Source organism: Nicotiana sylvestris, chromosome 5 (genome assembly GCF_000393655.2).
Source record: "Nicotiana sylvestris chromosome 5, ASM39365v2, whole genome shotgun sequence".
In the NCBI taxonomy this organism is placed as follows: Eukaryota; Viridiplantae; Streptophyta; class Magnoliopsida; order Solanales; family Solanaceae; genus Nicotiana; species Nicotiana sylvestris.
In genome coordinates, this window is record NC_091061.1 from 148102014 (window position 1) to 148114881 (window position 12868).

Below are 12868 nucleotides of genomic sequence, written 5' to 3' on the forward strand. Positions count from 1 at the left end.
TACTCCTAACAGATAATTCAACAGCAATATGGCTTCAGTGGGTCCCAATAGAATAAGCACATAGCCTAGACATGGTTTCTAACATGGATCACAGCTCAATGGCTCTAATACATAGAGATTTTATGGTTACAGATAAGATCAGGTAACTACATTGTACCACAGGAATAATTGAGTCATAATTCACACAGTGCATGCCCACACACCTCAACACCAAACACATAATACGTAATTGGGGGTTTCATACTCTCAGCACCAGGTTTAGAAGTGTTACTTACCTTGAACGAGCCAAATTCAATGCCGAGCAAGCCAACCGATGTTCCAAAAATGCCATCCCGCGCGTACCAACCTCCGAATGACTCGAAACTAGCCAAAAGCAACTCAAATACATTAAACAATGCCAAAGGAAACAAACCCAATCGATAAAGGTCGAATGTTTAATCAAAGTCCAAAAATCATCCCAAAAGTCTAATTGGGCCCGCACCTCGAAACCCGATAAAATTTACAAAATCCGACAACCCATTCAATTATGAGTCCAACCATACTAGTTTCACTCAAATCCGAATTCGATCGATGTTCAAAACCCAAGAATTTGCTCTACGAAAGTTTAGTCAAAAGCCCCCAATTTCTCTTTTGAAATCATCAACCAAATGCAAAAAACAAAGATAGATTTATGAAATATAACAAAACATAAGTAGAAAACACTTATCCCAATCCATATGGTGAAAATCGCTTCAAAAATCATCTCAATCCGAGATCCACAGCTCCAAATATGCAAAAATGTCTGAAACCTTCGAAATAGAGTACTATATACATGGTTCCAAGGGTACCCTTCGCGATCGCGGTAACAAACCTCACGATCGCGATTACAAAATTTTGCAGGACAATTTTTACCCTACGCGACCGCGTCCATTTCCCCGCGATTGCGAAGAATAAACTTCCATTTAACCTTTCCCAACTCTTCTCAGACAGTCTGTAGTATATTGGCTATAACTTTTTGTACTAAACTCCAATATCAAACGATTTCTGAAAACTAGACACAAAGGCTACAACATTTATTTTTGGATCATCTCCAAATTTCTTATAGATTGTAAGATATAAGCTTCCAAAATCGGGTCAGTGCAGCTGAGATTATCTTCTATGCGATCGCGATTCACATCTCCATTTTTCCTATTTTTCTATTTGCTAACGCGACCAAATCCACGCGATCGCAATGTACACCCCTGTAGCCAAAAATCAGCAACTAAAAATGGCCTAGAAATGGTCCGAAAATATCCCGAAATTCACCCGAGCCCCTCGGAATCCCATCCGAACATACCAACAAGTCCCAAAAATATAACACGAACCTATTCGAGGCCTCAGATCACACATAACAACATTAAATCCATGAATCGTCGATCAAGAGCAATCTCTTAAGTTCATAAACTTCAAACTTCGAACCAAGCGTCCGATTCAAACCTAACCAATCTAGAATGAACCCAAATTTTGCACACAAATTTCAAATGACATATCGAACATGTTCCAACTCCCGGAACAATAATCCGAACCCGATAACATCGAAGTCAACTCTCGGTCAAACTTATGAACATTCCTAACCTTCAAATTTCCAATTTTTGCCAATGAGTGCCAAAACCTTCTAGAAATATCCAAATGCAAATCCGGGCATACGCTCAAGTCCAAAATTACCATCTGGACCTAACAGAACCATCAAAACTCCGATCCAAGGTCAAATACTCAAAAGTCAAACTTGGTCAACTCTTCCAACTTAAAGCTTCCTAGTTGAGAATCATTCTTCCAAACTAATTCCGAATCACCCTAAAACCGAAACCAACAATACACACAAGTCATACTGCATCATACAGAGCTACTCATGCCCTCAGACCACCGAGCAAAGTGTAAGTGTTCAAAACGACCGGTCGAATTTTTACAGATTCCCTTTTAATTTCTCTTTCGTTTTCTTTTGTGGGGCTAGGGTTGGGTTCTTACATTATAATGATGATCACGTTGATTATTGTACTTTTCATGATAACTTAGAACATTGACAAGAAATTTTTTATTAAATACTTAGGCACATCTTATTTGGCGTATTAGAAGATAATGAAAGTATTGGTTTACTCAGTGCTTTGATTTGTTTGTTCATATATAAGTTATACATCAATCTCAGTGTTATTTTAATTATGATGAATACAATATGAAATAAAATACAAGTAATTAATTACTATACTTGGATAAAATATCCGACAAGACATGACTATCCTTGATCTTGAGTTTTCTCTTCAAACCCATTTCAGAATATTCAAAATTAAAAAAGGAACGTTATAATTACATATTATTCCGAGATATAGTTAAATCCCTCTGCCTTTAATTCGTAAGGATAAACATTTGCTTCCTTTATACTTCTTGAATGTTAGCAAGTTAAAGATTTAATTTTAGAAGCTCTGGTTACTCATTCTGCAACATTCTCCACAGTGGCGGAACTAGCATATGCCCGATTATGAGTTTGGTTGAACCTAATAGCGTTAGTTCACATTCTATATTTGTCTAAAGAGATCCATTAAAAAATTTACAAATTATTAATCAAAAAATTCAGTAACTTGGGAAGATTACAAAATTCAAACTTATTAGCTTCAAAATCTTGGCTCGTCTCTCGTTTGACGAAAGGCTTATAAAGCAATAGGGAAGAGACAAAGGTCAAGGCCGACAAGCTTGCCCATACTATAAAGTCTAACTTATTCCACATGCATTGTCCCATCAATTTTTCGTCTGATATGAACCTTTGTGGAATATAATTAATAATTTAATATTATCAACACTCAGTTTTAAACAATCCTATAGAAGTGTTCAATCCACTTTTTCTAGTTTAGAGTAAAGTTCATTTGAATGGGGTTTCTTAAAAGAGTAAAGAGAAAAGGGCGCAGACAGAGGCGGCCTTCTGGCGAGACTGTAAAATGCTTTTTAAGATTGTATTAAGTTTAAAATCAAACATTTATTTTTGATTATACGTATATATCTTATTTGTAACATAATGAACTGAATATCTATCGAGAGATGCTTATGCACTAAATAATTCAGTGAATTTAGTCCTATATTGCAATCCAGACACATTTTAATCTCGTATAACTTGTCGGCAAACCAAAACCTTATAAGCCATGCATTAACATAGGTACCTTGGTAATAAAAACAAATGCAACAAAAAAGGGTTAATCCCTAAATGGTTGTTCGGTTTACCTATTACCAGGAGTAATCCCGGTGAAAAAATAAAGTTGATTTTTTGGAAGAGTAAAAATTATAGTTAGAAGAAAGTTCTAGAAAGTTATGGAGTAATATCTTTGATATTTGTGGTACTTAAGAAATACTTAGATATTCTAGAGTTTTGGATATTTAAGGAAGATATTAGTAGAAGGTGATAGAGTTGTCTAGATTATATTTGTATCTAGAATCATCCATAGACAAGTATAAATAGGAGTAGCCTCAGGCATTTGTATTGAAGCCAAATTCAAGAAAGTCTTCTTCAATAACAAAATTCTCCTTTCAAAAATCTCTCTTCTCTTTTCAAGCTTTCCTATTCTTTAGTTGAATCCTCCAATCTTAGTTAACGATCTTGGGTTAGCAGAAGGTCTTTGAATAATATTCTTCTTCTGCTATTCTTAGCATGGTATCAGAGCCACAGTTGGCTTCTAGATATATTTGCATGGTCGACTTAGTGGTTGATTCCACTGGTTTCTCTAAATGAATTTGGATGGTCGTGCTAATAGACTGGGGATGGAGTTGTTGAACCAGTCTAACTACAAGGTATGGAAGACTTGTATGGAGTTGTAAGCACGTGATTTTTGCTTCACGGACAAGCACTCCAAAAGAAAACAAAAATAGTGACCAGTGACCTCGCTGTACAAATTTTCCAATTTTTTATGACATGTACTGCTAGTCATTTGTGGTTCATCCCATTTTTTTGCATTTTTTGATCTTATTAGTCAAAATACAAGGTATGTCTGTCATAGTAATCAAACCGTAATTCAGTAGTTAAAAGAAAATTCAAAAATATATGTGCATTATTCGTTCTAGGTTGTGATTTAACTTACTTAAACATTTTAATTTGGTGTGATAATGGTGTTGAAGTGTTACATTGTTGTTTGTTTTAATTTCATTTGTTCTATTATTTATTTGTTATTTTTCATTTTTTGTTTTAAAATTAGAAAACAAAAAGAAAAGAGTTGAAAATCGGTTTGGGCCCAAAAATGAAACGAAAATAGGCCCAAAACCGGCACTCAAGTCCAGTCCAAATCCGGCCTGCCCAAGCACCAATTCAAACGACGTCGTTTCAGGCATGTCGATCTGAGCCATCTAAGCCTCTTGATCCAACGGTCCACATCCGCACCCGTGACCCGACCTGTTTAGCCGGTCCAACCCAACCCATCACTTAAACCCAAACGACCCCGTTTTAATACCAAACGACCTCGTCTCACCCCTCACCATCAGATCCAAGCCGTTGAGATCATCTGATCCAACGGCTCAGATCTAAGCCCCTAGACCATATATAAGCTTTCTATCACACCCCACGCCCCCTATTCGAACCCCCCCCCCCCTCACTCATCTCCTTCCCCAAGCCTGAAACCCCCCAAACCCTAGCAGCCGCCCTGAATCCCCTTTCACCAGAACCCGGCGGCATAACGCCGATGACCACCTCTTGAACACCCTAGGACCACCTCACTGTCCTGAACATGGATCTGCTATCCATTAGCCTCGAATCACCTTCCTTCGTCTCGAATCTTCATTTGAAGATTCGAGTCGAACTCTGACCTACACCAAGCCTCACCATCTTCACCCTAGACAATCCCCGAACCTCCCTCGTGACCAAACCATGCTTGGTTTGGTCCGAATCTGACCACGGAAACACGAATCCCAGATCTGCTGTTTCGAACCCTAGGGTTTTTAATGCCTGTTCCGTGCCTGTTTAAACCAAGGGTTTATGGTCTAATGGACCTTAATCGAAGTGTTTCTCAAAACACTTCGATTAAGGGTTCCTCGTGCCTGTTCCGTGCCTGTTTAAACCAAGAGTTTATGGTCTAATGGACCTTAATCGAAATGTTTCTCATTTGAGAAACACTTCGATTAAAGTCCGTTAAACCTTGAGAAGGGTCTGTTCAAACAAGTTTGATTTTTCTGATTTTTCTTTCAAAGGTTTTAAGGTAAGTTTGTCTTCTCTTCTTTATTCCAGTTCTTGTGTTTGTTAAAGGTTTATTCGTATGGCCAAACATCTTGTTCGAATTATGTTTTGAATTTTTACCAAATGTTTTCTCACACCTTGCCTGGACCTCTGTATTTGATCAAATGTTTCCTCATTCACTGATAATGCGTGTGTATGTGAACTGCATTGAAACTGTTTGAGTAATCAATCCCCAAGTTAACCTCTGTAGTGACATGCGCAATCTGACCCCTTGCTGATACTGTTGATTCTAATCCTTGGCTTTGATTGTGTATGTTGTGATTAATATAGTCGAGTCGATATATGTCGTCAATTAGTTTCAATCATTAATGGTAACAACTTGATTCGTGTTGTTTATTTCTGCTGTGATCATATTTGAATCCCATTAGGAACTGAATTGTATTGCCTATTGATTTTGTTCAATTTGAATTAAAGAACATCTAGGGGGAAGGTTATAATGGCAGTTCAGACTTTGATTTTAAATAGATGCCATGTTTATTTGGTTTAGACCATGGGCAGCATGTGTATGGTTAGCTTTAAGGAATTAAAATAATTGGACAGCATGTGCTGTCAGATTATATTCCCGCTGCCCATACTTTGGTTAAATAAACAAGAGATTAGGACACTTTAACAACAAAAAGAGAGAGGGGCTGTCAGGGATTTCATGGGAGTTTTGTTATTTAAAATAAGTGAGTGGAAAAACAACAGGGAGGGGGAATTTTGAGTTGTCAAACAGACTGTAAAGTGTTAAGGTTAGGCTATAAAAAGAGGCAGACCTTCCATTAGAAAGGGGGATTTTATTTTTTAGTCTGGAGAGATCCTGTGAGTTGAAGGAAACTGGAAAAAAAAATCAGAAACATTTTAACTAATCACTGTCCAAAAACTGCATAAGAAATCAAGCTGGTCATCCTAACTAGGTTTATTACTGTTCCATTAAGAGAAGGCTGTGTGTCTTCTGTTGTGATTGTTACTACACTGAATTTTCTGTGTGCTGTGGATTGAGTTTTAGTCTTCCTGAATATCGGAACTGTAGTGGTTATTTGTTGAGCTTTTGGGGTTATTGGGATCACTGGATTGCTGTTACATTCAACATTCTGGGCTGTTGTTTCCTACTCTATTTTTCTGGGATTGTTTATTTGTTGCTCGACTGCTCGTGAGCTTCGTCATTGTTGGTTGGTTGTTGTTGCTGTGTTGTTGCTGTGAATCTGCTGTTGCTGTTATTTGCTGTATACTACTCAACTGATCATATTCCTTCTTCTTTTGTTCCTCTATACCAGGTACACAACTAATACTGTCAATGTAATCTGAAGTTGAGTATGAATACAAAGAAAAGGGTGGAAGATCATTTATTTTATGTATAGCCTGTACTCTGAATGATCCGGGATGTATGATAGCTTGTATTTTGTTCAGATATTGAGTTAGTTTTAGCACATAGCGACTGTAAATGTAGGGTAATTTGACATCCAATTGTGTGTGTAGGCTGTTGGATAAAAAAATTCGACCATGTAATAGGCTGCAGCTTAGAAATTAATTGCGTCTGTGATTAGCATGTCCAGTAGTGCACAAAAACTATTCATCATTAGTTAACTGTTTTCCCTTTAATAAATGGTCCCTTCATAACTATTAAACCACGTCTGTAGAACAAAGAACAAGTTCACGGCCTCAACCTCACAGGGGCCGAGCCCAGGTTGAAACAGACCAAGCAGGCCTGCATCGAACCCACAGTGGCCCAGGTCTGGCCCATCCCGCATGAGCCGGATTTTGGCCCGTGATGTTCGATCAGCTGTCCGTGTGCGTAGCCATATTTTTCTATTTCTATAAAAGCATTTTGAATCCTACTGTAAATAACCTGCAAGCATGTAATTAACTAGGACTATCTTTGTTTTCAATTAGTAGAGACAAACGCGACGAGAAACGTAGTTGCTATAGGATATCCTTTTAAAATAAGGACGAGATGAGCCTCAACAAATAAAAACACACAAGCTGTGGGGCCCTCGTTAAATGTATATATCGAAGCATTCAATTTCCAAGACGGGTCGTTTAGCAAATCTCACGACCCTCCCGGAGTAATAACGCGATAGCCTCTTTAAGCGCGTATTTAATAATTTTACCTTCTTAAATTCGGGTGCGCATTTATGTGACCCAGATCCAAATCTCGACGGATTCGAGATGTGTTTCTAATCACGGGTACATTGATTGTGACGTGGTTCGAGATGCATGTCCATGACGTCGCAAATTCCTTTTTAAAAGTAAGAATGAGACGAGCCTCGACAAACAAAAATGTACAAAGCTGCGGGGCCCTCTAAATGTATGTATATATTAAAGTGTTTAGAATTCGAGATGTGCCGTTTAACGGATTTTTACGACCTTCCCCAAAATAACAAGACGCTAGTTGCTTTAGGCGCGCCTTTAACAATTTATTTTCCTAATTCGGGTGCACATTTATGTGACCCAAATCCAAATCTCAACCGAGTCGAGATATATCGATAACCACGGGTGCATTGATGTAACGTGGTTCGAGATATGTTTTCACGACGTTGCAATTCTTGTAAAATAATAATAACGACAAAAGTGGTTAGAAGTTAAAATTTGCACATAAGTTCATGTTTGTATAAAATCAGATAATCAAGCCGAATATAACAGTTGAGCGGCTGTGCTATAACCACGGAACTCGGGAATGCCTAACACCTTCTCCCGGGTTAACAGAATTCCTTATCCGGATTTCTGGTACGCAGACTGTAATATAGAGTCATTGTTTTCCTCGATTCGGGATTAAAATTGGTGACTTGGGACACCCTAAATCTCCCAAGTGGCGACTCTGAAATAAATAAACAACTCCCATTTCGATTGTCCTTTAATTGGAAAAAACTCCCTTGTACCCCTGCGGGTATGGAAAAAGGAGGTGTGACAGCTCTGGCGACTCTGCTGGGGACATACCCAGAACCACTGGTTTAGGGTTAAGAATTCGAACTTAGAATAATTGTTATTATTTGGCTTTATTTATTATCTGATTATTACATGTTTTGAGCCTAATGTGCTAAATGCTGCTTTTACCGCTTTGATATTATTTGAACTGTATATAAACTGTGCCGAAACCTTTCTCTTCTTACCTCCGGGGATGTGCTTACTGGTTGAGACTCCCTATTCTGTTAGTGTCATACCCTGAATAAAAGAGGCTCGGAAAGTTTCTAAGCCGGCTGGCCTTTTGGTTCCCGGAAAGGAGCTCCTTCCTCAGCTCGAGTTGTCCGCTCGGGTACACTGTCTAGAACACCGACCCAGGTTTTTGAACCTAGTATAACAAAGCCACATGTCGGATCCCTAGTAGGAACGTTTATTTGTATCATGTGCATTTGACTTAGGGGACTCAACACAGGGGTTGGGTCCGTCTAGGACTAGCGACCCGATATGAAAAGGCCATCCTGATGCATCCTATTTGTTTTCCGTGCATTTATTTGTCTCGTGCACGTATGCTGACCGGTGTTTGAATAGTACGAACGTTGTGAAATTGAAAAAAAGGGGAAATAGCGGTTAAGGAATTGATTGTTTATTTTTGAAAAAACCAATACCCAAATACTGTCAAAACTCTGCCGAAATTTTGAGAAAAAAAAGAGAAAAAAAAAGGGTCTTATTAGTTTGTTTTAGGCAAAGGAAAAATAGAAAAAAAGAGAATCGTTGTTCTGTTTTGTTTTTCAGAAAAAATATAGAAATATATAGTTTGTCTTGTTATGAAAATGAAAATCAAAAAGAGTCTTATTTTTAAAATGGTTTTTTATGAAAATTCAAAAAAAAAATAATAATAATAATTAAAAAAAAGAGTCCTTCATTATTTGTCACAAATATATACATGCATATATATATATATCCAAAAGTTTTTATTTCCAAAAATGTATATATATCTTTACCTGTTGCAAGAACATTTGTCTTGCCAAAAGTTTTTAGAATCCCAATTTTCAAAACAAATAATCCGAAAATATTTTCCATTATCGACTTCTTTAGAAAGTTTTTAGTTGTTTCTAAAATAAGAAAAATGAAAAAATATAATAAAAAAAAGAAAAAAACATGTCAAAGATTTCTAATTTTGTCGTAAATAAGTATAGTAATGTAACTTCCCCCTTTTACAAAAAAATAGCAAAAACAAATATGTCAAATTTTAAAGAGTCATAAACAAGTCCGGGTGATGCCGCTTATGTCAAAAATAGTCAAATGTTCCCGAAAGGAACTCCGGAAGGCTGCCTTGGTACAAACGGCCACCTCGTTTTTTCACACAACTTTAAAAATCTTCGTTCATGAAGTGCTTAGAGGTCGTGTTCAGAAATCCTTTTGAGAAAAATCGCATATATTTTTGTTTTTATCAGAATAAGTTTCACTTGTTAAAATCTTATTAATAAATGTGCAGAATGAGCACGACTCCAAATGAACCCTTTTTAATCATGAATAAAATCCCCCTCCAATTGCGGCTCTGGTGGAATGATTTAGGCAAAGAAGGGCATGACGAAATCAAGAAGTATCTGAAAGGCCTCACGGGTTTATTGGATATCAGGCCACGAGGAGATATCATAAGGGCACTAGTCCCCCACTGGGATCCTGCGCACAATGTCTTCCATTTCTCGGACTTTGAACTTACCCCAACTTTAGAAGAAATAGCAGGGTATATCGGCAGCGCTGAGACTCCTTTGAGGCACAAATATCTGATTGCTCCAAGAGCTGTAGCAATACACCGGTTTCTGGACTCCTTAAAGATAGTCAGAACAATTCATAACCCTGACTTGGCAAAAGGTTTTTGCAGCATGAGTTTCATATATCAAAGATATGGTCACATAGGAGGATTCGACAAGCCAGAAAACCAGTTGTGCAGCAAAGGTAATCGCCAAAAGTGGGAAGAACATAGACGAATTGCTTTCATGATAACTTTCTTAGGACTACTAGTATTCCCAAGAAAAGATGGGAATATTGACATAAAGATAGCAGGGGTCGTCAGTACGTTGCTCACACAGAGTGATAGTACGTTGGCGCCCATGATAGTATCTGATATATTCCGGGCTCTCACGTCTTGCAAAGCCGGAGGAAGTTTTTTCGAAGGTTGCAATTTGTTGTTGCAAATGTGGATGACCGAACACCTATGTCACCGAGCCCAGTTTTTGAGCCATGGATCCGCTGAAAGGACCTGCATAGAGGAGTTCTATACCAGAGTTAATGAGACCTACCTACCTGAAGGAGTCACAGCATGGACCTCATATTTCCGTACCCTCGACGCCAGTCAAATACAGTGGGCGCTAGGATGGTTACCGATCGACGAAGTCATATACATGCCAGCAGCCAGGCCCCATTTTCTCTTAATGGGACTTAAGAGCATTCAACCATACGCGCCGCATCGGGTTTTAAGGCAACTTGGGAGGTGTCAGATAGTGCCGAAAGACGAGGATTTAAGCACCCAGGTGATTGAGATCAGTCCCGACGGCCAATTTCCTGAAGCGAGGGTTCGCCAAATTTGGAGCCAGTATCAATACTTAGAAGCAAATACTTGTGTAATGAATCAGGCAAAAGGGGAAGTTTCGCCCGGGTATCAGGCCTAGTACAAAGGGGAGCCATCATCTGGAAGGCCGACCAAAAGACCTCACCTGCAAGAGTTTGCCAGATCTTCACAAGAGCAGTGGGGCTGGTTGGCCAAAGAGCGGGAATATCTTGCCGAAACAGGCAAACTAAAACAGCAAGTTCAAGACATGAAGTTTGAATACCAATTACAGTCTGCCGCCCACAAAGGAGAAAAGAACAGATTAATCAAAGAATGCGAAATCCTCAAAGCTCAGATCCGGAAGATGGGAAAGGAGGCCGACAACCAGCTAAGGAGCCGGGCGGATAAAAGACTAATAGTAGGGTTAAAGGATCAGGTTGCGGAATGCTAGGAAAATTTGGAAAGATCCAAGGCTAGCACAACAAGACTGCGGACCAAGTGGGCAAAAGGTACAATGGCCCGGAGGAAGCGCCTACAGCAAGTCATGAGGGATTGTGAACTGAGCGTCAAAACGGTAAAGGAAACGAGTTCCGCTCTGCAAGAGCGGATCTTCAAGCAAACGCAAGATGCCCAAGCCAACAGAAGACGCTATTACAATGCAATGACCAGGATAGAAAGGCAAATGGAGATGTTCCAGGATCAACTCGCCACCAATGCGCAAACACTAGGATTAAAGAGCCGACAGATAAGGCAGTTGTTCGCAGAAAGGGACAACATTCGAGGAAGGATCGACGAAATTGGGCATTACATCTACATGAAATGCCTGGCATGCGAGCAAATGCCTAGGAAAACCCTTCTTGTTTCCATCATGGGCTGCGTCCACCGGATCATGAATGAATTAAAAAGCTTGCAAAAAGACCTCACACCTAGAGCCGCGGAGAGGCCGAATGATGCCTCGCGGGCCCTTAAGTTGGAGAATTAGTTTTTGGTCAAGTCCTGTTTATTTGGCTTTTGTTGTTTTCCCATATGTTGTTTTCTTTTCTTCAAACCAAGTTTAAAACCGTGGAGTCTGTACTGTTGCTATTTTGTTTGAAGTAATGTGTAATAGCAAATTTTGATAATGAAATTAAGTGACTCCAGAAGAATTTCTATGTGTCTTTGCTTTGAGGCAGAACTACGCCTGGTCTGATTCGCGCGGGGACGTGATACGTAGGCAATCCCCATAAGATTCGACCGCTTTTAATAAAGAGAGAAAAGAAAATACAAAAATAAATAAAAAGGGGACAAATGAGCAAGTCGGGATGACGCATGTTGTTTGAAGCAAGGCATGTAGAAACGGTTAACTGCCTAGGAGCATTGCATCCTCTATGTGTTATGATCAAATCTGTTAAACTCTAACGCTAACAAATTTTGTTGTTGTCTGATTCAGACAAGTTAGTTGTTAAAGAACTCTGGCAACACACTCCTATCAAACCAGATCCAAAGGACCAATAGCAACAAGCATGACTACTTCAGAGAATAGTAATGAGGAAGAGAGGCCGATGAGCCAGTTGTTAAAAGAAACGATGGAAAAGATTGAAAGGATGGGACTAGAGATGAATGTAATGCAGCTAGCCATAGCCAAAACACAAAAGAGCCCTGAAACACTGGGACACATGCCAGAATACCCTCACTCTGGCCCTTCCACAAGCCGCCCAAATCCCCTTTATCATCAAGAAAGAAGCCCTCATGATTCCCAAGCTCCACCACCCCATCAACCTCTCCCAACACCCAATATTCCCATTTTTGTGGGACCAACATCAGCCCCTTTGCAAAGAACGACCAGTGAGCCATTGTTTCAGGCTCACGATACACAATACTATCCCCCCGAGCCTACGTTTCATGCCCCCGAACCACAGGCTTACAATCCACATTTGGAAGTGCCGGTAGAGATTGAAAAGCCTGGAGCAGTCCTTCAGGAACCTGCACGGTTTGGGCAACCAGGTCAGCGTAGCATACAAAGATCTGTGCCCTTTCCCAGACGTCCAACTCCCGGCTGGGTTCAAGATGCCTAAGTTTGATTTATATGAAGGACACGGTGATCCCATGGCACATTTGCGGGGATTCTGTAGCAAAATGAGAGGGGCAGGCGGCAAGGATGAGCTGCTGATAGCCTATTTCGGCCAAAGTCTGAGCGGATCTGCACTAGAATGGTATACCAGGCAGGATTCCAGTAG